The sequence below is a fragment of the Mirounga leonina genome, unplaced genomic scaffold (assembly GCF_011800145.1).
Source record: "Mirounga leonina isolate KUSES-001 unplaced genomic scaffold, KU_Mleo_1.0 Mir_114, whole genome shotgun sequence".
Taxonomy (NCBI): domain Eukaryota; kingdom Metazoa; phylum Chordata; class Mammalia; order Carnivora; family Phocidae; genus Mirounga; species Mirounga leonina.
Window position 1 is genome coordinate 11228871 of NW_023270265.1, and position 25583 is coordinate 11254453.

The window sequence follows — 25583 nt, forward strand, 5'->3', positions numbered from 1 at the left end:
CCCAGTAAATAGCATCCTGACCTGATGTTGGCTTCACTATAGCTTCCAGCAGGGATCTCAGTACTGGGCTTGCTTTTCAGCAGTGTGGAAGCAGCTGAAACACAGGCTGCTGAGAAAGGCAGGAAGTCGACCACCTTCCAGGAGCAGGGGGAGATTTCCCTGATGCCTGAAAAGCAGTGTGATATCGTGAGAAAAATGTGGCTCTGGAGCTGGAAAGACCAAGTTCTGTGTCTGAAATGTACAAGCCATGTGATCTTGGTCAAGGTCTTTCACTTCTCTGTACCTCAGTTTACTTACCTAGAAAACAAGGACAACACTGCACTCTGTGATGAGAGAACTGTGCTTCAGAAGTTGATGGACAAAGTTTTTCATGGTGACATGGAGGTAAAGATGGAATGTGAACTATAACCCATAGACCTTGAGGTAATGGTGGTAGAAATGCAAAGAGAGGACCACCTGTGCAAGGCAAGATTGGTAGGTGATTTTATGACTGGAGAGTTGAAGGAGACTCAAGAGCTAGTGAACCCATGGGGCGCCTGGGTGGCAAAGTCGGTTAAGAGTGTAACTCCTGATTTCTGCTCAGGTCATGATCTCAGGGTCATGATATGGAGCCCTGTGTTAGGCTCCATGCTCAGCGTGGAGATTTTTCCTCTCCCTCTGTCCCTCCGCCTGCTCTTGCTCTAAATAAATAAATAATAAATAAATAAATAAATAAAAATAATAAATAAATAAATATATATATATATAAAAGAGCTTATGAACCTAAGAGCAGGGAAAATGGAGATCGCCTTCACAGAGACCAGGAAGTCCAGAAGGAGAGTGTGCTTTCTGAGGGCAGGGTGTGGAGATGTGGTCTGTGTTTGGGGTGGGATTGACGTGGACAGTCTAAGAGGAGAAAGTAATCAGTGGGATTCCTCCAGCCTAGGTATTTGTGCAGTGGTGTGTGTATGTTTGTGTGTGTGTGTGTGTGTATGCATACATGTGCCAGGGTTTTCTGGTCCCCTCCATAATTCCCCATGACACATAAATGCAACCTCCACTCAGCAAAATTTCCACCATGCAAAGACTACGGGGTTCTCCCTGTTCCTTTCTGAACTCCTCTTTGTCCTTCATTTCCCGTGTTTAGTGTCTCATAACCAATCCAGCTACTGTGGATTAGGCCTGTTGATGTTTTGAGGGACTCACTTCCACAATAGTAATTCTTGGGCCTCACTTCAAAGGTCCATTCTCACCTCTGTCTAGCATCACTGTGTCATCAGCCTTGCCCATGTCCAGGGCAGAAGGTACGTGATGTCCAATGAGTGTGGATGTGGTATAAAAGATACCCATACTTTATATGAAATCCCACAGGATCCCAAAGTCCCTGCCCTTGAAAAGCAGGAGCTCTTCTTAAGGTACAACATGACATCCATGGAACAACTAAAGAACCACATATGTGCACTTGAATGTTCTCATATTCAATAGGCTGTGGGCATCCTAGGAAGAGGAAGAGAATCCACTTTACTTAGGACCTACTGTACGCAATCACCTAAGAATATAACCTAAATGATCTCATTTAATCCTACAGCCATTTTGTAAGATTGGCATTCTATAATTGGGAAAGCAGCCTCAAAGAAACTAATTTGCTTTCCATCAAAAAGCGTGGAAGTGATGATAGCAAGATTCAGACCCACGCCTGTTGTCTTCAAGCTCTGTGGCCATTCCATCTTTTCTTCTATACTCATCCCTTTCCCCCCTCCCTTCTTTCCATTCCCCTACTTCTTACCTTTCCTTTTTCTTTATTTTGAAAGCATTTCACATGTGGCATTGTTGTTAGCTGTCTATCATTGTTTGTATTCAAGTTGGTAAGATGCCAGCTTAAAACAAACCTAGTGATTCCAAGGGGCACCTGCACCCCAATGTTGATAGCAGCAATGTCCACAATAGCCAAACTGTGGAAAGAGCCTAGATGTCCATCAACAGATGAATGGATAAAGAAGATGTGATATACATATACAATGGAATATTACTCAGCCATCAAATAGAGTGAAATCTTGCCATTTGCAGTGACATTAATGGAACTAGCAGGTATTAAGCTAAGTGAAATAAGTCAGAGAAAGACAAATACCATATGATTTCACTCATATGTGGAATCTAAGAAACAAAACAGATGAACATAGGGGAAGGGAAAGAAAAATAAAATAAGATGAAAACAGGGAGACCCACCATAAGAGACTCTTAACTCTAGGAAACAAACAGGGCTGCTGGAGGGCAGGTGGGGGGTGGATAGGGTAACTAGGTGATGGACATTAAGGAGGGCGCTTGATGTAATGAGCACTGGGTATTATATACAACTGATGAGTCACTAAATTCTATCTCTGAAACTAGTAATACAGTATGTATTAATTAAATTGAATAAAAATTTTAAAAAATAGATTCCTTTTGGTTGGATGTGGCTATGTGACATAGTTGTGGTCAATGACATGTAATTGGAGAGGGTGGGCTCAGCTTACCTGGTACCTGGCTGTCCTTCCCCTTCTTGGAAGGAAGACTTGATGGTCCAAGTAGAGCACCCATTCCATGAGCACTAGGTGATGGGCACATAAGACTACCGAAGATCAAATACATGACCTTAGTCTTGGAAGACATAGTGGACCTGCGATCCTAGCCCTGGACTGCCTGTCTTTGGACTTGCTCAAATTACCAATTTCAAGGCTTTGTTACTTGTAGTAGAATGCAATTTCTAACTTCCTTTAGTTAGATGCACTAAAGCATTAAAAAAAAGAAAAAAGAAAAAGCTCCCGAACTCCTATTCTCCACTCAGAGGAAACCACTGCCAATTGGAGATTGGTGTACATCTTCCTACACTCACTTTATGCTTGCCTCATTTGCAAACATATATATGTTCATCTCTGTCTTTTTAGTACATGAGTGATGTGCTCTATTTTTCTGTAACGTGCTATTTTCACTTGTGTGAAATTTTTATTTGGAACCCTAGTATTTAAAACACTGATATTTACTAGGTGCTTTCTTTTTTCTATTGTGGAACTGTGATTTTTAAATGGGGATAATTTTGCCCCAGCACCACAGGCTGTCTTTTGGCTTCCATGTCTAGAAGCATGTTGTAATTTGGCAATGCCTGGAAACATGCTGTCATTTGGCAATGTCAGGAAGCATGTTTAGTTGTCACAACTGTGGAAAAGGGGGAGCCAAGAAGGATAGAAGCCAGAGATGCTGCTAAACATCCTATAATGCACAGGACCACCTCCCACAATAAAGAATTATCCAGTTCAAAGGCATTTCAGACTGCAATGTCAATGCTGAGATTGAGAGCCCTTGCTAAGGACTATTCCATAATATAATTGTAGCATAATTTGTTTAAACAGCCCCTACTAATCCAAACTAAGATTGTTCCTAAAATGCCGAAAAGACCGTGATTGCCCCATATATATTTGAAATTATATATTAGTATTTTTTATTTTTTAAAAGATTTTATTTATTTATTTGACAGAGAGAGAGACAGCGAGAGAGGGAACACAAGCAGGGGGAATGGAAGAGGGAGAAGCAGGCTTCCCGTGGAAGAGGGAGCCCAATGCGGGACTCGATCCCAGGACCCTGAGATCATGACCTGAGCCGAAGGCAGACGATTAACTGACTGAGCCACCCAGGCGCCCTGTATTAGTATTTTTTAAATAAATTTTTATGCATGGAATTACTTAGCAAAGGATATGCACAGTTAATGTTTAGATGCCACTGTGAAATCACTTACCAAGAAAGGCTTCCTTAATTTATACACCGACTGAAAGTGTAACAGACAGTGACTGTGTCCCTGAACCTTCACTAACATTAGATATCATCAATCTTTTTAATCTTGTGAACCAATGAAATTATTGTTGTTTAATCTGCATTCTCTGATATGAATAAAGTTGAGCATCATTTTGGCTGTTAATTGGCTGCTTTATTTCCTTTTATGTGAAATGTTTTATCTGTATTCTTATTCTATTTTCTTTCTGATTCTTGGCTTTTTTCCTTATTGTTGTAGGAACTCCTCTTATCTATGAATATTGTTTTTTGTTTTTTGTTTTTTTTGTATCGAATATGTGAGAGCCCTGTTTTGCCTAAATTTTCTGCTACCTAACCATTTAAGGAAGAGAGAAAAAAATGAAGGTTGTAGAAGTTAGGAAACATTTCATTCATCAATAATTAAACCTGATTTATCTGGGTGCCTCCTATGGGTCATGTACATACTGTGGGAAATGCAGTAAGAGAAGAGCCCATCTCTGTCCTCAGGGGGCTCAGTCTAGATGTGGATGACAAAACATGCCCATATTGCCTTTACTTTAATCCCAGTTAAGAAGTAAGTGCCTAATAATAGCATCTCACCTTCATGCACAATTAACTGAATCTACTGAATATTAAGAAAAACAATTAGCAGAAGGGATATCAAAACTGCCCTTCTTTTGCCTAAGAGGAAGAGAGAGGCTCTGAGTTATAGGCATGCACTTTATTGTTTTCATCTTTACCAATAAAATAAGTTACTCTAGGGGCACCTGGGTGGCTCAGTTGGTTTAGCATCTGCCTTCGGCTCAAGTCATGATCCCAGGGTCCTGGGATCGAGCCCCACATCGGGCTCCTTGCTCAGCTGGGAGTCTGCTTCTCCTTCTCCCTCTGCGCCCCCCCGCTCCTTCTCTCTCCTTCTCTGCCTCCCCCGCCCATACTCTCTTTCTCTGTCAAATAAATAAATAAAATCTTTTAAAAAAAGATTTTATTTATTTATCAGAGAGAGAGAGAGCACAAGTAGGCAGAGCAGCAGGGCAGAGGGAGAGGGAGAAGCAGGCTCCCCGCTGAGCAGAGAGCCTGACATGGGGGCTCAATCCCAGGACCCTGGAATCATGACCTGAGCTGAAGGCAGATGCTTAACCAACTGAGCCACCCAGGTGCCCCTGTAAATAAAGTCTTAAAAAAAAGTCTTAAAAAAAAGATAAGTTACTCCATACACCATGGGGGAAGAGTAAGTGAAGGTTGCAGAGAGAGGCCTGGAGTGTTCTGTTAACAATGACCATCTACGTGGAAAGAAGAGGACTGGTGGGGAATAAATGCTGGCTGCCTCTCCGTCATAGAAAACTCCCCTGAGACCCTTCACTTCCTCCACCACTTTGTTTTCAAATGATTCCTCTGAGAGTGTATCAAGTTTTTCATATCACCTCTGCTGTTCGGCATATCTCATTTTCTTTCTTCCTCCCCTTTGCCCTGGTCATTGACCCTGATGCAATAGCAGCTTTCTTCGAGTTTCAAGTTCTCACATTTCCAGATATGGCTTTCCCTATTACCCCCTGTCTTCCGCCTTTAGCCTTCTGGCTGAGATATTTCTGTACCCACAGGTATTTAGGATGGCTTACTAAGAAGACCCTTGTGACTTTGTTTTGCTCATAATTTATTATACTTCCTTTGATCCCATGCCCATTCCTCCCTCCATGTTCTAAGGGACATTTTCTTTATTGTCTATTCACCATTTATTCTAGGCATTTTGTCATAATTCTTCTTCCTTTACCCTCTCCTTGCTCCCTCTCACTATATAAAATGTTGGTATTCTCCAGAGCACCACCCTCAGCTCTTTCTCATTCTCTGTCCCTTGTAAATGAGTGATTTTAGCAGTCATTATATAATAACAATTTCAAAATTTGTATCTTCTTTTTTAAAAAGATTTTATTTATTTCTCAGAGAGAGAACAAGAGAGAGTACAAGCAGGGGGAGCTGCAGGCAGAGGGAGAAGAAGTCTCCCTTTGAGTAAGGAGTCTGATGTGGGACTCCATCCCAGGACCCTGGATCATGATCCGAGCCGAAGGCAGACGCTTAACCGCCTGAGCCACCCAGGCATCCTTCAAAATTTATATCTTCTAACTTGAGCTACACACATACACACACACACACACATGTGTTTCCACTGCCTCGTGCGTATTTATACCTGGCTGTCATGCTGTTATTTCAAACTCAACAAGACCCAATCCCATTTTTCTTTCTATATTTGTCTCCATTAATATCATTAGCATCTGTTCAATTAAAAATTTCGGTATCATTTGCAATGCAACTTTACCTATCTTATATATCAGAGGTTTTATCATAATTTGATTAAAACTTTTCAAGGGTTCTGTATGACCCAAAAGATAAAAACAAAATCCTTGAAACTTCAAACACATCTCTTTACTTTATGGTCCTCTGATAGTTAATTTTATATGTCACCGAGGCTGGCCACGGTGCTTAGACATTTGGTGAAACATTATTCTGAATATTTCTGTGAAGGGGGTTTTTGATGAGATTTCACATTGAAATTGATGAAATTTGTGTAAAGCAGATTATCCCCTCTAGCATGGATGGGTATCATCTAATAAATTGAAAGCCTGATTAGAACAAAAACCCAGCAAGAAGGAATCCTGCCAGTAGACAGCCTTGGGTCTTGAATTGCAGTCTGGGTTTTTCTCTGGGTCTCCAGCCTGCCTACCTACCCTGCAGATTTTGGATTTACCAAACCTTCACAATTGCATTTGCCAATTCCTTAAAATAAATCTCCCTCCCTCCCTTACTGTCTCTCTCTCTCTCTCTCTCTCTCAGTTCTGTTTCTCTGGAGAACCCTAATATGGTATCTGATCCACTACCTTTAAATGAGTACACTCACATTTTGAATATTTATTGAAGAAAGGAAAAATCAATAAGATAAACAATAGAATAAAAATAACCAAACCAAAAACCAACAAATAGAAAAACAATTCAAAAGAACCACCAACACAAACCTGTAGTATAACCATATCAAAGCCTCCATCATTCTGGATACATGAGACATTTTTTTAATGCCTTTGTGCCAGAGTACATGTTGGTGTCTCATCTTGGAAAACTCTTCCATTTATCTTTGCCTTACTTGTCTCAGTTACTCTGGGTAGATTTAGATGTGACTTCTGTGCTCTCATAACACTTGGTCCCTATTTTATTTGGGCAGTTCCCACGCTGAGTGGTAATTATTTACATCTGCCTTTCTCACTGGAGTTCACAACCCTAGCACCCAGTGGGTCCTCAATGAATCTTTGTGGAACGGAGTATCTTTAACCTACAACTAACTTCTCTGCATTTAATCCTTTCTGTATGCAGTAGATGTAATCAATTCCTCAAAAAGAAATCAAGTCTGGGGCGCCTGGATGGCTCAGTCGTTGGGCGTCTGCCTTCGGCTCGGGTCGTGATCCCGGGGGTCCTGGGATCGAGTCCAGCATCGGGCTCCTTGCTCCGCGGAAGGCCTGCTTCTCCCTCTCCCACTCCCCCTGCTTGTGTTCCCTCTCACTGTGTCTTTCTCTGTCAAATAAGTAAATAAGAATCTTTAAAAAAAAAAAGGAAAGAAAGAAAAGAAATCAAGTCCTGCACCCTCCCCACTGAGTCCCTGACAAGCATTATGACCTTAGCAATTCCTTCTACATTTAGAGTGTTGTCCTCACATCCAGCATGAAGTCCAGGAGACAGAGATGGCTCCCTTGGCACCCAAGATCATGCAGCCCGTGGCCATCTCTTGAGGACGCATGATCCACAATAGCAACAACTCGTGTTGAGCACAGGCTTGAGTGATTTCGGAGGAGGCTGCCGCTTTTTGCTGGCTTGAGAAACAAGTACAGAGATCATCACACTAAGACAATTCCTGACTTTCTGTACGTGGTGGAGAAGTGCCCAACTCTCTTAATTTTAGACTGGGGGCTCCTTGAGGGCAAAGGCTGTTCTCTCTACTTTCATGACTCCCTACTATGTACAAAAATAAACAGATGCATAAGTGTTTCTTAGTAGCTGTCTGTAAATATTGCCTTGAGTTGATTGAAATGGTGGAGGCATCTTAGTCTAGGAGGCTGGTTATTGAAGTAAAGTAAACATAGTGATGAGTTTTGAGGGAAGTTAGGAAGGACCTTTTCCTTCCTCAAAGCTGCATCTATAAAATTGCAAATTATTACCTCATCAGACTTTACAGGAGTTAGCCTGAGAAATATTAATTTAAATTTTGACTTTAACATTACTATGTGGCATTGGGCAATTATTTTACCTCTCTGCTCTCAATTTCTTCATCTGTAAATTTGGTCTCATAAATCCCTCTTCACAGCATTATTGTGAAGAGTATTTGAATTAAAATACGTCAAAGTGCTGATCACCAGAAATCCCTCAATAAAACGGCTGTTGAATCTGAGTCTTCGCCACCCTCTTTATTATAGGCAATCGCGGCTCTTTTTTTCCCCCTCACTCTCTGTGCTGTAAACCTTGCCAAAACACTCAGACTATATGAACCCTGCAGTAATAAAGAAAAACAGCAAGCTAATTTGGGAAACTTCCAATAGCAAAAATGTCTATTAAGATTTGAAAATGGTATAAAAACTATATGAACACAGTGGCCTCTTTCTGTCTTGCTTGGGAGCCAGAGATGAACATCCTATTTCCAGTTCCTGCCTTTTGTCACCTGCTTCCAGAAAAAACAATTTAAGTGCCTGTTATTAGAGCCTGTCAATAAATTTCGGAAGTGAAGCAAATCTCGCCAAACTGACTGACAGCTACAAATTAATTTTGCTTTCTTTAAACAAAGAACCAGCCTGATGTTTGTGCAACTGACTGTGTGTGAGCCCACTGTGTGTGGTTTCTTGGCCCAGCGCAGCATGGTCTGGAGGGCAAATTACTTTGCCTTCACTCAGTTTCTTAATGGGGAAGACAGTGCAGTTTATGAACAGACATGGAGGCGATAGAGGACGATGGTTCAGGGTCCTGCCTGTTGAGAAGTACACAGTCGTGCTAAGGGACATTTACAGCAGGAATGCCCCCCCCCCAGGGGGCCCACTCATTTCTATTTGTGACTCTTATTATATTCATTCAGCAACGTTTGACTGAACTCTGTGTTAAGTGCTGGGGGTGAAAAGAAAATGCCACTCAATCCCTGTTTATAAAGATGCCACAGGCTAAGAGCAAAAGAGACGCCAGTAAGAACCATCTGTTAAAGCTATAGCTGTAAGAGGCCGTAGGAACATGAAGAAGAGAGGTGTTTGTTTTATGGGCAGAGGTTGGGATGTGGTGACCAGTTGAACGTAAGAAAAGCTTCCCCCAAAGGTCACTTACCTGTTGGTGTTTGTTTCCTTTTTAAGTGAGGCGTAACAGACACATCTTCATTGGCCAGCTCAGTGCATTTTTATGCATGTATATGCCCATGTAATTACCATCCAGATGTGTGTGTGTATATGTGCCCGTGTGGTTACCACCCAGATCAAAGTCTGGGATGAGGCATTTCTATCTCCCAAGTAGGCTTCTTTGTGCCCCTTCCGAGTTAACTGTCTTGCACCTCCAAGAGGTGACTATGATTTTATCACTATGGACTTATTTTGCCTGGTTTTGAGTTTCACAGAAGTGGATTTTATGTGATACATTCTCTTTTGTAACATTTCTCTTTCGCTCAGTATTTGTCTGTGAGATCCTTCCATGTACAGTGTGTACCTATAGCGCTTTTTATCACTCTGAAGTCTTCCATTATAAACATTGGTATTTGAAGAGTAGATACAAGTTGCTCCCTGGTGGACAACTGAGAGGAGGCATGGCACACGTTTACGCACGGTATATTTGGAGGGTAGCTGTAATGACATTGTAGGGATTTGGGGGTTCATAGAGGAGATTGTGCTAAAAAAAAAAAGACCAGAGCTACACTGGGAAGGATACGGATTGTACTGTTTTTGTAGATTACCCCCAACAGATTCGGAGGTAAGAAGGAGGTGTGTTTATGATCAGACCTGTGTTGGACCCATTATTCTGATGTAAACATGATGAGTGCATGGAAGCAATGAGAAACCAGCCTTAAGGAACTAGAGGAGAGGCCATCAGAGTAATCCAGGGAGCTTCATTTGGGGTCAAGGGAAGGAGAGAAGTGGAATAATCAGAGGCAGATGGAAATATTCACAGGTGGGTACGAGGGGGACGGGGGGCTCAAATGCTGAGCTGTGGCGTGTGAGACAGAAGCAGCTGAGGAAACAAGTAATTAGCTCCCACTCTTGATGTTCATTTGAAATTGGGGTGTGACTGAGGGTGTCCAGGTTCTGCGGGGACACATTCTGTCCTTACCCTCCCTGCACCTGAGGGACATCTCCCCTGACCACCCTTACTTTAGCAGCACAGCCCTTAAGAGAAGACGGATCAAAACACCCCAAGAAATTATGCACATTTAATTTGCATCTGGGTCTGAATTCCCATGCCTGCTTTTCTGTCATTTTGCCATTTCAAAGAATAACATGCCGGGGCTTTTTATTCCAGCCCTGCGGAGGTGCCCTTTTTGAGAGAATAAATCCCAAGTAGTGGTGCCCAGAGCCAGTGACATTTGCCATGTTTGAAAAGGCCTTATTTTGAAGAATGATTATTGATTCTTTTTCACATTTCAGATCATTCCTTTGATGCTGCCTTTCACTGGCCCTGGTGAGCAACCCTCAGCTGCGGTCGCGGCTCTTTGACACGGCAGTTCACCCAAAAAGAACGCAGTGTTCTTCCAAGTGGTACTCACCCTGAGCCCGACCACCGCGACAGGCAGTTTCTCTGAATATTTTATCACATAGAGGAACTTGTCTGAGCCTCAGCAAGGTTGCTGAAAATATGTAGATATGCTTATAAATAAGCACGGGTAATGATGGGGTGTGTGCAGGGAGGGGCCAGATCTAGCAGGGCATTCAGTGGAATGAGTGATGGCAACTTCGGGACAACGGAGTAGTGGACCAGGAAAAAATGATAAATAATCCACTGAAATTGTGCACAAAATGTTGACCCCCTAAAGAATAAATATTTACCATTGGATGTCCCTGCAACAGAAGAAGGCCTTGACTTCTGGATTTTAGAATCAGAAAGCCACTAATCCACATAGCTTAGGAATCTTGACATCACCTAGGAGTGTTAGAAGGGAAACCTCACATTCAAAGGCAGTGGTTTTGTGAGCCTAACAGGAGCAGTAAAAAGAAAGAATGAGGCTTTGAGTCCGGATATGTACTCTGCATATTGTTGTTTATTCTCTATTACATATGCCCCTTGGTATTATATTGCTTTTAGGATGTTGGCAAGGAGAATGGACAGGATGCTGCATGTCAATGAACTAATGGGACTAGGAAAGAACTTTCATCAAATATTGATTTAATTCATCTATGGAAGGATAGGGCTAACATCCCAGATACTCAGAATATATATCAATATATATGGTATAAATGTATATGTTAAATTACATATATGGAATACTTACCTTTTGGAAGGTAACATCTTGCATTGTGGATGACATATTCAGCATAATGCATAGAGAACAAGGTGATTATTTTTTTTAAGATTTTATTTATTTGTTTGTCAGAGAGAGAGAGCACAAGCAGGGGGAGTGGCAGGCAGAGGGAGAGGGAGAAGCAGGCTCCCCGCTGAGCAGAAAGCCTGATGTGGGACTCCATCCCAGGACCCTGGGACCAGGACCTGAGCTTAAGGCAGACACTTAACCAACTGAGTCACCCAGGCGTCCCTAGAACAAGGTAATTATTACCCCACCTTTTCCTTTAGACCAATTCTCTATAGTGGGTATGGATGCTTGTGTTTTAGACCTGAAGTTCCAAATCTATACTCTTAATTACTCTACTGCTCCACTACACTAGGTTTTTTTTGTTTGTTTGTTTGTTTTAGATTTTATTTATTTATTTGCCAGAGAGAGAGAGCACAAGCAGGGGGAGCGGCAGGCAGAGGGAGAAGCAGGCTCCCTGCTGAGCAAGGGGCCTGATGGGGGACTCAATCCCTGGACCCTGGGATCATGACCTGAGCCGAAGGCAGACACTTAACTGACTGAGCCACCCAGGCATCCCTACACTAGGGTTTTTAAGTAGAAAGTTTATGAAACCAATTTAGCATTGGGTTGAAATGTGTCCACAAAGGATGGACAACCCTATGTCACTCCATCCTTCTCTGGATATCCTCTTTCCTTATGCCAGCGCTATCATGGATCCTGATACTGCTTCAGAGTTCAGTCTCTCCCTTACAGAAATTCATTCACCTATTTAAGAGCCTATAGTGGCGTGTGCCGTCTCCATGGGGCTGAGGTACCTGGGCAAGACTCTATGGTAGAAGGACAGGACCTATAATTCAGGTAACCTCTAGCAGATGATATGATATGTGTTTTTCCTCTTTAAAAAGCTGTATCTTTCCATTTCTTATTTAATGTTAGAACAAAATACTTCCATTTACGTTTTTGTATCAATCGTTATACTACCTTTTCATGGCTGCTTATGTATTATAACTTACAGCTTAATATAGTAGTTCTCAAGTATTAATGTATATTATAAGGAAATTGGTCTAATGTGCAGTTAACCCCAGCCCAGCTCGAGACCCAAACAGAGTCTCTAGATGATGTAAAAAAAATAACAATAATTCTGATTCTGATGACCACCATTGTCTTAATCAACTTGAACCTTACCTTCAGTCTTGGAACCAGGCACATCCTTTGAGTGGACAAGGATCTGGTTCTCCAAGTTCTTGCTGCTTCTGAGAGTTGGTAAGGGCTTTGCCTGCCTGCAGTTCATCTGCTTCATAGATTTTGGAGGGTTAGAGGTATGACTTTCTGGCCTGTCTCTCAGCAAAAGTGCTGACTGTTGCCTATATCATACCTTCTAGGCACTGGGAAAGAAATAATGAACTCACACATGATGACTCTCTGGTCTGCAATTTCCTTTACAGGGGCCAGAGAGTCAAGTAGCCAAATGTCAAAAATGAGGAAGGGTCACAAATTAGTAATTGATAATATTACATAAATAGTTATTTGAATTCCAAAGTGTGGCAAAGTCAAAAACACCAGAGAAATTATGTGAGTAGAACAAACATGTGCCCATGATCAATCTTGTCATATATTAAACAAAGAGCTGCCACTTTACAGGATTTGAATCCCACTCACCCTGTCAGATTTCTTAGATGACTTCAAGTTCCCAAGAACCTTTTAAAAAATGTATGACTTTCTTTCCTTTTAAAAGAAGATACTAATTGGGACAATGTTAACTGCTGTGATAATTACTCATAAAATTTCAATGCCTTTAGACAAGAGAAATGTATTTCTTATAATGAAACAGTACAGTGTGGATATTCCTGGTCAATAAGTGGCTTTTCTCCAGACACTGATTATGGAATCCAGACTCCTTCCAACTGTGGTTTCCTCAAAACCTCAGGTTCCTCACAAAATAGCCAACAGATGGGGAAATAGAGGATGAAGACAGCATCCTCACTTCTTAAATGTTTCTGCCCCAAAGTAACAAGGAGTACTTCTGCTCATTTATCCTTGATGAGGCTTGGTCATCACATAACCTCATCTAGATTCAAGAGGCCAGAGAGTCGGCAACTGTAATCCCTGACTGGGGATCGACCTTCTAGCGTCAACTCTATGGCAAAACTGGTTTTTTTTTTACTCCTTGCTAGGTAGTTCCAAATCTTGAGACTAGCTTCAATGTGAAATTCCATTTTGTATGCATATAATGTGTTTGTTCTCAATAATGATGGAAATTGGCCAAGAAGTTCTTTCCCCTAAACCATCTCTTATCTGAATGAATCCTGCCTTGTCTTCATAACTAGTTAGCCATGGTTTTCTCTCAGATGTACTGCTTGAAATTTTATTATAAAATGAATTCATGTAGTAATAATAGTTGACTCCATGAACATTTCATTTTTAACTTGCTTTTTCCTACGAAGTTTTTCAGAGATTGTATTCTAAAGGGAACAGTGTTCTCCCTGGTACAACATAATCTTCAACAAGGTTTAATCAGAAATGAAAAGTGATTAAATAGACTTTTAGAAAAGATTTTGTTTTGCAAGTGTAGAGGACAAGCCATCTGAAATGGAAATTGGAGAGGCTGGGTTCTAAGGAGCTAGATATTCATGGGTTCTACTAGACTGTGTGGACTCCTGGGGGTGGCAGAGTGCGATGTGTTGTAAATTTAGATGTGAAGTCTAAGTGTCTGCCCAGACCACATGTTGCTGGAATATTCTGTTTCTTTCATAATGCTGGCTAGTGACTAGAAGTTGCTAAAGTGATGATTATCAGATCCTGCTGAGCACTCCCAGAAGGAAAGACACTATCCATTATTTTAAACAGTGTAATTGAGGATCAGATTTTGGCTCCATTTGGAAAGCCAGCAGCTCTCCTGGGAGAAGCTGTGTGATGCCACAACCCGAATGATAACTTGTCTCTCAGGCTAAGTGAAGAGGCCACAGTTCTTCCTGTGCCATCGTGGGATCAGCATACTCTTGATCAGCTTTGAGAAAGACTTGAGCTGCTATTGCCGTTGGCTCTCCTGTAACATCAGCTGTTTGGGTTTTAGTGACACAGGCAAGGCATAGGTCACAGTCATAGTTAGATTTCTCTTTTACTCCACTGGCAATAGTAGTGAGCACTTGAGCACTGACAAACTTTTGAGTGCTTACCATGTGCCAGGCACGGTAATAAGTATTTGTGAACATGACGCAACCTAATTTATATCTTACAATTAACTTGGGAGAGGATAAAATAATACCTGCATATTACAGAAGAGAAAACATCAAGCCTTAGGGATGTTCAGTTTCTTGCTCAGAGCCACAGGACAATGACATAGCAAAGATGTGTTTGTATCCCAAGCCTGAGCCACAGCCTCAAGGTGAATCAGCTTTGGCTTCTCATACCTGCTTCCTCACTTATTTACCCAATTCACAAATATTTATTGAATAGGTCCTGGGCTAAATGCTGACAATAATAGAGCAGTAAACCAAAAGATATGGTGTCTCTCAGTATGAAAAGTACATGTTAATAGGGATGGCTGCAACTAAGTTAAAATTACATAAATAACCACTTACAGTTGACCCTCGAACAACATGGGTTTGCACCGCACAGTTTCACTTGTTTAGGGCTTTTTCACAGTCACGGTATGGTACTGTAAATGTATTTTCTCTTTCTTATGATTTTCTTAGCATTTTCTTTTATCTAGCTTGCTTTATTGTAAGAATACAGTCTATAATACATATAACATACAAAATAGGGGTTAATCGACTGTTTATGTTATTGGTAAGGTTTCCCATCAACAGTAGGCTATTAGTAATTAAGTTTCTGGGGAGTCAGAAGTTATACATGGGTTTTCAACTGGGCAGAGGATCGGTGCTCCTGTCCCCTCATGTTGTTCAAGGGTCAACCGTAAATGCATTTGTGATAAGGGCTATGATGAAAAGCACAGGGTGCTATAAAAAGATTTAGGAGGGGAATATGGTATTAGAGGCACTCAAGTTGGGACCTAAACCCAGGTAGACATTAACTTCAAAAGAAGGGAAAAGAGTGGGCCAGGCAGAGATCCAGAAACCAGGAGTGAGGAAGGCCGATGTCGCTGGACCGTGGAGAACCAGGCAGAGTGGTAAGAGAGGAGGTTGATAAGCAGGGAGGCTGCACTCATGAAGAGCCCAAACTCCACACGGATGGAGAAAAACTCACACAAGTTCCAGACCATGTGTATTCTCAGAGATTCTGGGAGGTCGAAAGCTGCGGAGGTTTTTTTCTTTGTGTGTGTGTGTGTGTGTGTGTGTTTTAAGATTTATTTATTAGAGAGAGTGCGAGCACAGGGAAGAGGGGCAGAGGGAGAGGGAGAGAGCAAGAGAGTCTTAAGCAGACTCGACGCTGAGCGTGGAGCCTGATGCAGGGCTCAATCTCAGGACCCTGAGGTCGTGACCTGAGCCAAAACCAAGAGTCGGATGCTTAACCGACTATGCCCCCCCAGATGCCCCTTGTTTGTTTTTTAAAACAACTTTATAAACATAGGCATTGACAGTGCCTTAAATCTTTGCGACAAGGCATTTTACATAGGACTAGTCCATTTTATTCTTTCATATAGATGTTTAGTGAGAATAAAGTGCTCAAAATGTCATCAATAGTCAGAAAATCAATTAAGGCAGATTTCCCAGAATACTGAGTTAAGAAATGTGTGATATTGTGATTTATAAGAAATATATAATTGGTCATTTGGATGACGAAAATATATGAATTTCTCCAATATATTTGGGGTTTGACCACAGTTCTTGGCTGGCTCACAGCCCCTAAAACCCTTGGAATTTCCTAAGTGTTGAGAGTTATAAAATTGTCTTTTGTTATGTTGATGAGGTGACTTTTGGAAATCACCAGGAGACCCAACCAAGTGATTGGAGGGTTGGAACTTTCAGTCCCCCTGCAGACCTCCTGGGAGGGGAGAAGGCCTGGAGGTTGAATCAATTACCAATGGCCAATGCTCTAACAAAGAGTGCCTCTGTAATGAAGCTTCCATAAAACTGCAAAAGGAGAGGTTTGGAGAACTCCCAGGTTGGTGAACACCTGAAGATGTGGGGAGAGTGGTGGGCTTGGAGAGGGCCTGGGAGCTCCACAACCCTTCCCCACCTACCTTGCCCTGTACAGCTCTTCCATCTGGGCCTTTCCTGAGTTATATCCTTTTACAATAATCTGGTGATCTAGTATGTAACATGTTTCTTTGAGTTCTGTGAGCTGTTGCTGTAGCAAATTAATTGAGCCTGAGGAAGTTATGGGACCCTCTGATTTATGCCAGTTGTCAGGAGCCTGAAGTGCAGCTAACAGTCTGGGCTTGCCATTGCCACATGAAGTGTGTAGGTGTGTGTGTGTGTGTGTGTGTGCACCTGCACCCATGCACATGCATCCCGTCTTGTAGGACTGAGCCCTTTACCTGTGGGATCTGATGCCATCTCTGGGTAGTGTCAGGATTGAGCTGAATTTTCAGACTGGTATCCTAAGAATTAGGTGTTGGTGGTGTGGGGGGAACCCCCCTACCAATGTTGGAAATTGCGTGCTCAGAACACCAAAGAGAAAATATCATTTGTAGATTATTAACTATATTGGATAGATGAGCTATGCCATTTTGGGATGATCAAATTGCACATAATTAAAATATAATACTTAAAAAATTAAAACCATACTAACATAGTTTCTCTGAGGCTCCAGTTAAATACAGCATTTGCTAGATAGTATATAGCTTTCTGTAGGTCAACTTCTCCCAGCTTCCCACCCAAACCACAACTGATGACATAAGAAAACAAAACATATCAAACAAATACAAAAGTTACCTAAAATTAAAAACAAATTTCTGGAAATCCTGAAATCTGCAAACCCTCCACATAATAATTGTCCATTGAACACCTACTGGGTACTGGTTAAGCACTTCCTATGTTAAGTGTTTCATATGCTTTATAATGCCAGTAACCTTATCAGCTAGGACTTTTAATTTTTAAATATTACATGATAAAACCAAATGTTAATAATTTAAATAGCTTGTTCAAGATCACAGGTGGTAAGGGGTGGAACTGAACTCTGTAGCCTGTGACTTTAACCATCACTCCTTGCTTCTCCCACTGACAGATCTAAGGTGTCAGGGCAGATCCCCCGAACAGAGGCAATAAGGCATTTTTTTTTGCCGGGCTTGCCAATCTCACCTCTTTCTAGTGGGTACTATTGTCACTGATCCCTAGGTAAATGCCAGCTTACTCTTCAAAAGTCAGAGTTGTGTCACTTATGAGCACAGACTATTGCTAACCTGCCTTTTGCTTTTCTTTCCTCCACCCCACCATTTCTAGAAAGAACTGGCCCACCCTCTCCTCTGCAGGGCTGACGCCCAAATGTGGCCAGCAGCCTTCCCAGCTGAGGCTCAGGCATTTCTCCTCAAGTGTCCTGGTTTCATGTATAACATTCCCCTGTGCTGAGCCAAAATGCCAGGAAATCCCATCTGTTCTTGTAGCTCTTGGTCACCCTTTTTTTTTTTTTAAGATTTATTTATTTGTTTGAGAGAGACAGAACATGAGCGAGGGCAGGGGCAGAGGGAGAAGGAGAGGGACAAGCAGATTCTGCACTGAGCATGGAGCCCAACGTGGGGCTTGACCCCACGGCCCTGAAATCATGACCTGAGTCAAAGTCAGACAGATGCTTTAACCAACTGAGTCACCCAGGCGCCCCATCTTGGTCACCTTTCTTCGGTGGGATGGAGCACAGTGGGTGGGGCTGATCCTCATCTGTCTCAGCCAGTAACCAAAGCAAGCTGGAGGATCCAGGGGGTGTTACAGGTGTGGAAGAAAAGCTCAGCATGGCAGACAGAATCTGAGATGGTTCCTGGCAGGTGCTGGGAGCCAAGTCATCTTACTTAGGTGTATTCATGCCACAGGTATTTCCTGTAAGTGTGCAAACACCTGTATGGCAGCCAGTTAGGGGAGAAGAGCAGTGCTGTCCGTGCCCACCCCACACCCCACACCCGAGCTTCTGTAATGCACTGCTTCCTTCTCCTGGTCGGTGTAGCAGCGGGGGCGTCCGGCAGGCGAGTGCATGAACCATCCTGATATAGTGCCTCTGTTCTGAAAGGGGCATCCAGAGATGCAGAATTAGGGTGAAAGAAAAGTATTAACGCTCTGGGTAACTCCAGAAAACCTCCACAAAGGAAAGTGTTAGAGGAGAGAGGGCTTGTGTGTGTGTGTGTGTGTGTGTGTGTGTGTGTGTGTGTGTGTGTCAGACTGATGGAGGAAGGAGGCTACGGATGGAGGGAAAAAGTTTTATAACCGTAAAGGAATATGCCTCGCTCAGGGAATTGAACAAACATGACATTGTTAGTATAACTGACCTTACTGGTACGGATATTGTGAGAAATTTTGTGGCGAGTGTTCCTTATTCCTTGTGGTCACTGCATATGTTCTTTGGATTGCAAAGGGACGTGCTTTCCTAAGAGCACGTGGGAATTCCTGAATCCCCAAAATGCAAGGAGTGTTGTCCTCTCCTCAGTATCAGCTCAGGGTCTCTTCTATTTCCTGTCTCAGACGAGGGATTGTAAAGTCAAGAGATTATTATTAGCCTCTGACCATGGTCATGCTATAGCAAGAAAACAAATGAACTCGATAGCATTCTTGTCAAACCTTCACATGCTCCTTCTGCCTGGGTTAATAGCATTCTCACCCCCTCGGATATGGTCAGCTCGGTCTCCCTCACTCTGGGCTCAACCCACTGCATTCTGACTTGTTCCCCGTGGGTCACCTAAACCTTCTTGCCAAGGTCACTTGTGACTGCCTCACCACTAAATCCAAAGACTCCTGTCAACCCTGCATACTCTGCAGGCTTTGTCACCATTAACAATTGCCATCTTTCGTGAAAGGATCCTGGTACTTTCCTTCCTTTGGCTTTCATGGCACTCTATTTCCTGGCTTCTCTCTGTGGCGGGCACCTACCTGATACGTTCTTCCAGTACCGTCTTTTCCCGGGAACAGACCTTCCTTTCCAAACCCCACCAGCACAGTTACAGTGGACGCCGTGAGGTTGCGGAGTGTCTGTAGCCCTGGCTGGCTGGCCCAGTGGCAGGAGTCTGACCCCAGGGGGCAGTCATTGTCTTTGGCGTTGGAGCGAGCACAGGCACTGAGGGAAGGAGTTTTGGAGGTGGCTTTGATAAAACGTCTTTCATTCGCTATCTGAATTGACAAATACAAACTACAGGACCCACAGCCGGCTTCTCACGCACCCTGAAGAAACATGTCCTCTCAGGAAGACTGTGAAAGACAGAGCAGACACAGGGACAGGAGAGAGAAGAGACAGAAAATGACTGGGCAATTGGGGGCGTGCAGGGGGAGCCTAGGGTCCCTGCAGCAATATTACCTAAGGATTGGGGGAGGAGACCCTTGAAGGCAAGTTGAGGTATTCTTTGCAGAAAAGGCAGAATGAACCCTACACAATGGGAAGAGCAGATGTCTCCCACACAGGGGCCTCACTCAGATTTTTTTTTTTTTTTTTTTTAGCTTTCACAGAAATTCCATAATATCGGTGTAGATGAATAGATTGGAAGCCATACACATTATGCCAAGGATGCATGTCCACATAGATAATTGGAGGTGGAAGAGATTTCAGACTGAAGCTGCTTCCTACACTGCCTGGGCCTCCAACACAATAGGGATGTCCCAATGCCTCTATTTTCCCTTTATCACTGTTTTCTTTTCCTTCCTCCTCTTTGCTCCTCCTCCTCCTCCTTCTTCTTCCTCCTCTTTCACCTTCTCTTCTTCCTTGACAGAACAATCTTTGTTTTTGTTTTTTAATGAACTCTTATCCAGAGATTTAACATATACTCAGATCTTTTCTAGTAGAACTGCGAATGGAAGCCAAAGGCTTATTTACTTCTCCGGTGAGTTCTTGGTCTTGGTTAGTAGAAAATACCACATAAGCTGCTTTCTAATCAATTGTTAATCAATTGGTATTACTTCTCTTGTATTCTGATTACCAAAATGAAGCGTCATTATAAAATTCAAATATATAAATACCCAACTCTGAATAGAACCAAACCTCCTGGTCTTTACCAAATAGGCATGAAATGCAAATTTTCGATTTGCATTTTTAAATTATCAGTATGGGAGAACAGAATTTAGTATATTTCTGGGCATTTATATAGTTTAAGTTGTCCGTTTCTATCATTTACTTTTTTTTCTGTCTGTTTGCCTTTTATCTTGATACAAAGGAGCACATTATAGAGTGTAGGCTCAGGAATGCTTTGTAGATTGCATGTGTTGCAAATCATTTACTTCAAACTGTGATGTCTTTTAAACTTGTTTATAGACTCTTTTAAACTCCCTTGAATAAACAGGGAGAGGTCAGGTAGACAGGGTAGAAAGATCACTGTTTTTATGTCAGAGGGTAGGGTAGAAATGCCACTGTTTTATATGAATGTCAGAGGAAGATCTGGATTTGAATCCTGACTCTTCTGCTCACTGACATTCTGGAAGTTGTCTAATTCTCTCTCAGCTTTTATTTCTCTTAGATAAAGAAGGTCGATATTATTGGACTAATAGTTTTGAGAGGATTAAATGAGATAACACAACTGAAAGCTCTGTGCAGATATCAAAGCACCATTCAAATTTAAGGGGCCCCTTGTGATTACACCGTTTTTAATAGGGTCTGGTGTGTTTCTCAGCCTGAAATAGACACAACGATTGTCTTTCATGTAAGCAAAATGTTCCACATTTGAAACATGGATGATCTCAAGCACTAAACCTGGGGTCATTGTTCTTAATCTTGTCTTTTTCCATAACTGATAGCATTGATACAGATCCGAGTGGCCAGGTTAGCTTTTCCCTTTTGTGGAATGTCAGTAAGAGTTGCCTTTTGTGTGAATTGACCTGCTCATTTAATGAACTCCATTCTTCAGTCTAGAACGAACTCTGCCCCACTCTATTTGTCTATTTGTTATCAAATCCATTCCTCTTATTCCCCCTGCTCTGTATTTCAGAGGATTATATTTCCCTGGCTTCCTTGCCTGCTGGTTTTGTTTATGAAATCTTCTGTAAAAAAAAAAGAAAAAAATACTAAAAATGTATATAATCAAATTTGTCAATCATTTACTTTGTGGCTGCTGGAATTTTTTTTTTATATTGATTAGGAAAGATCTTACCTTATATAAGAATGTGAGAATATTCTCTGATGTGTTTTATAGTGTATTTTATAGCATTAAAAAAGGAAAGTTATTGTATCTATCTAGAATCTGTTTCTGTGAATGGTGTGAAGTATTTATATCTTGTTCCCAAATGAATGAGTTGTTCCAATGCCATTTATTGAATAATTGAATCATCTATTCCTTTCTCACTGATTTGAAAAAAGCGCCTTCTGCATGTATTTAATTGGCATATATACCTAGGCTCTCTTGTTCTGCTTCAATGACTTATTCATCTATTTCTATACATTTTTGTACCTTTTATGTTACAAATAAATTAGAATTCTTTTTGATGCTCCGAAGCACCTTAAATAATACAATAAGACTTGTTCCATCATCAAGTGCTAACATCAAAACTTTGGCACTCTTACCAGTGCAGTGTTAGTGGTCCAGTTTGGTTACTACCTAACTATAATAACTCCTAATATTTACGAGAATCTGTGTGCCTTCACCCACTTCATACATGGCCAGAAAGAAGAATGAAAATCACTCCAAGGAACGTTCCCCACAGACAAGGAGGTGGTTTTCACAAAGCCTGCACAGTCAGATTTTATTAGTCCTATGACCGAGTGACTCACCTTTTCACAATGAGTTTATTATGGATACTGTGTGCCTTCTCCACCTTTGCGTATAAGAGAGAGCATATAACATATTATTTTTATTCATAGATCACTGGCCCATGGGGAGCTACAAACAAAGCTGGTGGGAGGAATGAGAATCATCTGGAAATACTCAACTTTGAACCAGATTCAAGGACTGGGTAGGCATTTGGGTTATCTCTTTGCACAGGGGAAGGATAAAATGAATATTTCATGGTGAGAAAGGTAGGATGTATCAGATAAAGTGCTATGCATTCATCAATGTCCTTTTCTTACTTCTCCTGGCTGCAAAGCTACACTGCATTTCCCATCTTTCTTTGGAATTTGTTGTGTGTTTTCTAGCTAAAAGAATATGAGCAGAAATGATAGATGGCACTCAATAATCACCATTCTCATTTTGGATTTTATAAGAGAAAGAAATACTTTTATCAGGTTTGAGTCATTAAAAATTTTAGGGTTTGTTACAGTAGCTAACACTCAAATATCATTTTCTTTCTATTTTTCCTGATTAGGATTTGCTTTACTTCTAAGATCTGAAGAGCAAGGTATTTGATTGATTCTAGAATTAACTCCTAATATATTGTTTTTCCTTCACTCTCTCTATTTTTTTCTAGACCCCAGTTGCATGTCGTTGGTCCTTATCAGTCTATCCACCATTGTCTTTCAACCTGTCTTTCATAGGTTTAATTTCTATGCTACCTCCTCGGTAATTTCTTGAGATCACTCTCTTACTTGACTATTTCTCTGTCCAGTTATCTATTCTGCTTTTTTAACCTCTTCACTGAATTTTTATTTAAGTGAATATAAGTTTTAATTTCCAGAAGTTCAATTTGGCTTACTTTTCAAATACTCATGCTCTTCATAAATAGTATCTTCTTTTGCATATTTTAGATTCTCTTTTATTCCTTTAAACCATTTAAGTAAAGGTTTTATGTTCTGTATCTAATAATTCCTCTGTGTGAACTCCTTGGAGATTTAATTCTCTTGATTATTGTTTTGGCTCACTTTAGCTCACAGTGACTTTCTATGTGAGAACTCATTTTTACCAGGTATTTATTTCTGACAAAGTTGAGACGGTTGCCTTCTTTTTTCTCCTGAAAAGGATTTCAAGGACCTAGAACCATTTCATGTTCATATCCAGAATTTTTACTTTCTGGAACATTCGAATAAATTTAGACCCCTTACCTGTGTATGGACGAGACTGGCAATTATAACTTTTTGGAAGGGACTGTTTTATTTACCCAGCACCATGATCAAGGCAATCAAAATTTCTTGTTATTTGTCTTTCAAAACAGGTAACTTTCTCTGAAGGTGTAATGGTCTGAGGGATTCACACGTTAGATTCAGTCTCACCCTCACCTATATGCACTGAAGACATTTTCTCCTGAGGTTAAGGGTCAAACCTGGGTTAATTATTACTGAAACATGCCCTTAGAACAGCCAGGCCTTCAGTCACTTATGATCCCTTTAATAGTTTTCCTCTTAGATGTTAGACTATGAAAATTTCTCTAACATTCTTGAGAATTCAGCTAAGCAAGTAAAAGAAATTTTATTGCATTTTATCTGATATTTCCAGGTGGTTTTAAATGAGAGTACTTTCATCAAATATAATCAACAATATTTCTGGATGCAGGATATGTTTCTTCTTTATCAGGTTTTATTTCATTAAGTTACAATGGATTCTTGTTCCTCCACCTGAGTTTTATCAGGTTGATCCTTTTGCTATTGTTTGCATGGACTGGGCTCCACATATCTGTTCTACTAGTTGTTACACTGACTTTGAAGCAAATGCATTTAAACTTAGAATTTCCTACTAATGTCAAAAGTGGATTGCTAACTATAGCCTACCCCTAGGCTCCTGTAACAAGGCAAGAATTCTAGTATGTTTTGAAATTTTCTCTTCCTCCTGGACCCTTATTTTTCAGAAAGAGAATACTCACTTAAGTTCCAAAGCTTCGTGATCTGTAACTATTTAAAGTTAATTATTTGTGTCATTAAATATCCTCCACACATACTCATTTCTCAGTTCGTATATTAGTGAACACGTTTGATGAAAAAGTAAGTGTAAGCAATATGTAGTTTCTTTTCATTGATGTCTAAAACGTCCATTTTCCCCCCTCATATCAGATCAAATTTTGATAGGGATAGGATTCTTTTCATTCAAACTCCTTTATTCTTGTTTGCTATTTTCTAGACTCCAGGGTTTTAGATAAAAAGTTGGATGTCAGTAGGAATCTTAAAAGGATATTGGCTATTATAGATATAACCACCATGTCTTCTGCTTTGTGTCTTTTAATTCTTATTGACTTGACTTTTTTAAACTGTCCCTTGGAATAATTTTTCAGTTTTATCTTCCCAATCACCAAAATAATCTTTATCCCTGACAATTCTGCTATCCAATCTTTGTATTGTTGTTGTCATTTTTAATCTTTGTAATCATGCTTTAAAAGAAATAATTACTTTCTATTTTTCTGAGCATCCTTTCATCTCTATGAAAATATGAATATGAAATAGTTAAAATCGTTCTGTGTTCAGTACTGATTCTGATCCTGTTGGTATTAGTTATCCTGTTTATTTTGATTTCTCCCTTTCATGGTATTAAGTTTTTTAAGTTACTTTCTTCCTCCAGTGTCTGATTTTTATTTTTCTGCTTCTTCATTTCCATGTATTAATGAGCTTATAGATTCAGCTGTGATCATTGTCCATGGAAGTTACCTAGGCACAAGTGACAGTTATTACTACCACAGCAATGAGTGCGGAAACCAACTGCACCCAGTGGGCAGGAAGGTAAAAGCAGACTCGCTTTACTTAGAGGTGCAGAAGAAGGCTATTTGGACGAGGTAATTGGCCCTGCCCCCTGCACCAAGAGCCCAAAGTCACCGTTTATAGGCCCCTTTGCAGAATTCCCACAGTCTATATAAAGTGGTCTTGCAGGCTTTATCCACTTGGAAAATATAGCAGACAGCAAGACTGAGAGCAGGGGATTGCAGCAACTACTTTGTAATCCTACAATTACGCAGTAAGGATGCTCACACTGTTCCAGCTCCTTGCTCTTGATCTCTATGATCTTGTTTTTGAGGGACTTTTTTTTGAAAACTCAGTTTTTCAGAGATTCCTTCTTCTAATTTATAAATTTCAAGGGTCCTCGGATACATTAAGTTTGGGTATCAATATTATTCCATTAGCATACTATCTTCTAAAAATACTCTATATTTCTTTGATTTTGAAGGCATTCTTCTTAATATTATATCATTACCATTTTCCCCCTATCTCAGAGTAATTTTGTCATTTTCATAAAATTCTGAGAGAAAGAAGAGGAAAATATTTATGCGTAGTGAGTCATTTAAATGAGAACTCAGATTCATTTTTTTCCTTTAGGTTTTTAGGTTCAGAGCGTTCACTGTCACCAATCTGGGTAGACCTCTTTAATAAAATTTTCAGTGTTGACCCTCAGTCCTCAACTCAATAGAATTCTTTTCTTTATTTATTGCTTATTCATGTGTTC

At 40.9% G+C, this 25583-nt stretch overlaps 1 long non-coding RNA gene across 1 annotated transcript in view; it reads left to right on the forward strand.

Annotated features, from left to right (window-relative positions):
• Positions 1-22232, forward strand: part of LOC118022465 — a 51155-nt gene extending 28923 nt beyond the window's left edge. Inside the window, exon 3 of the long non-coding RNA XR_004682500.1 lies at positions 22148-22232. This is a non-coding gene — a long non-coding RNA (uncharacterized LOC118022465). The remainder of the gene's footprint in view (positions 1-22147) is intronic.
• The last annotated feature ends 3351 nt before the right edge of the window (positions 22233-25583 follow it).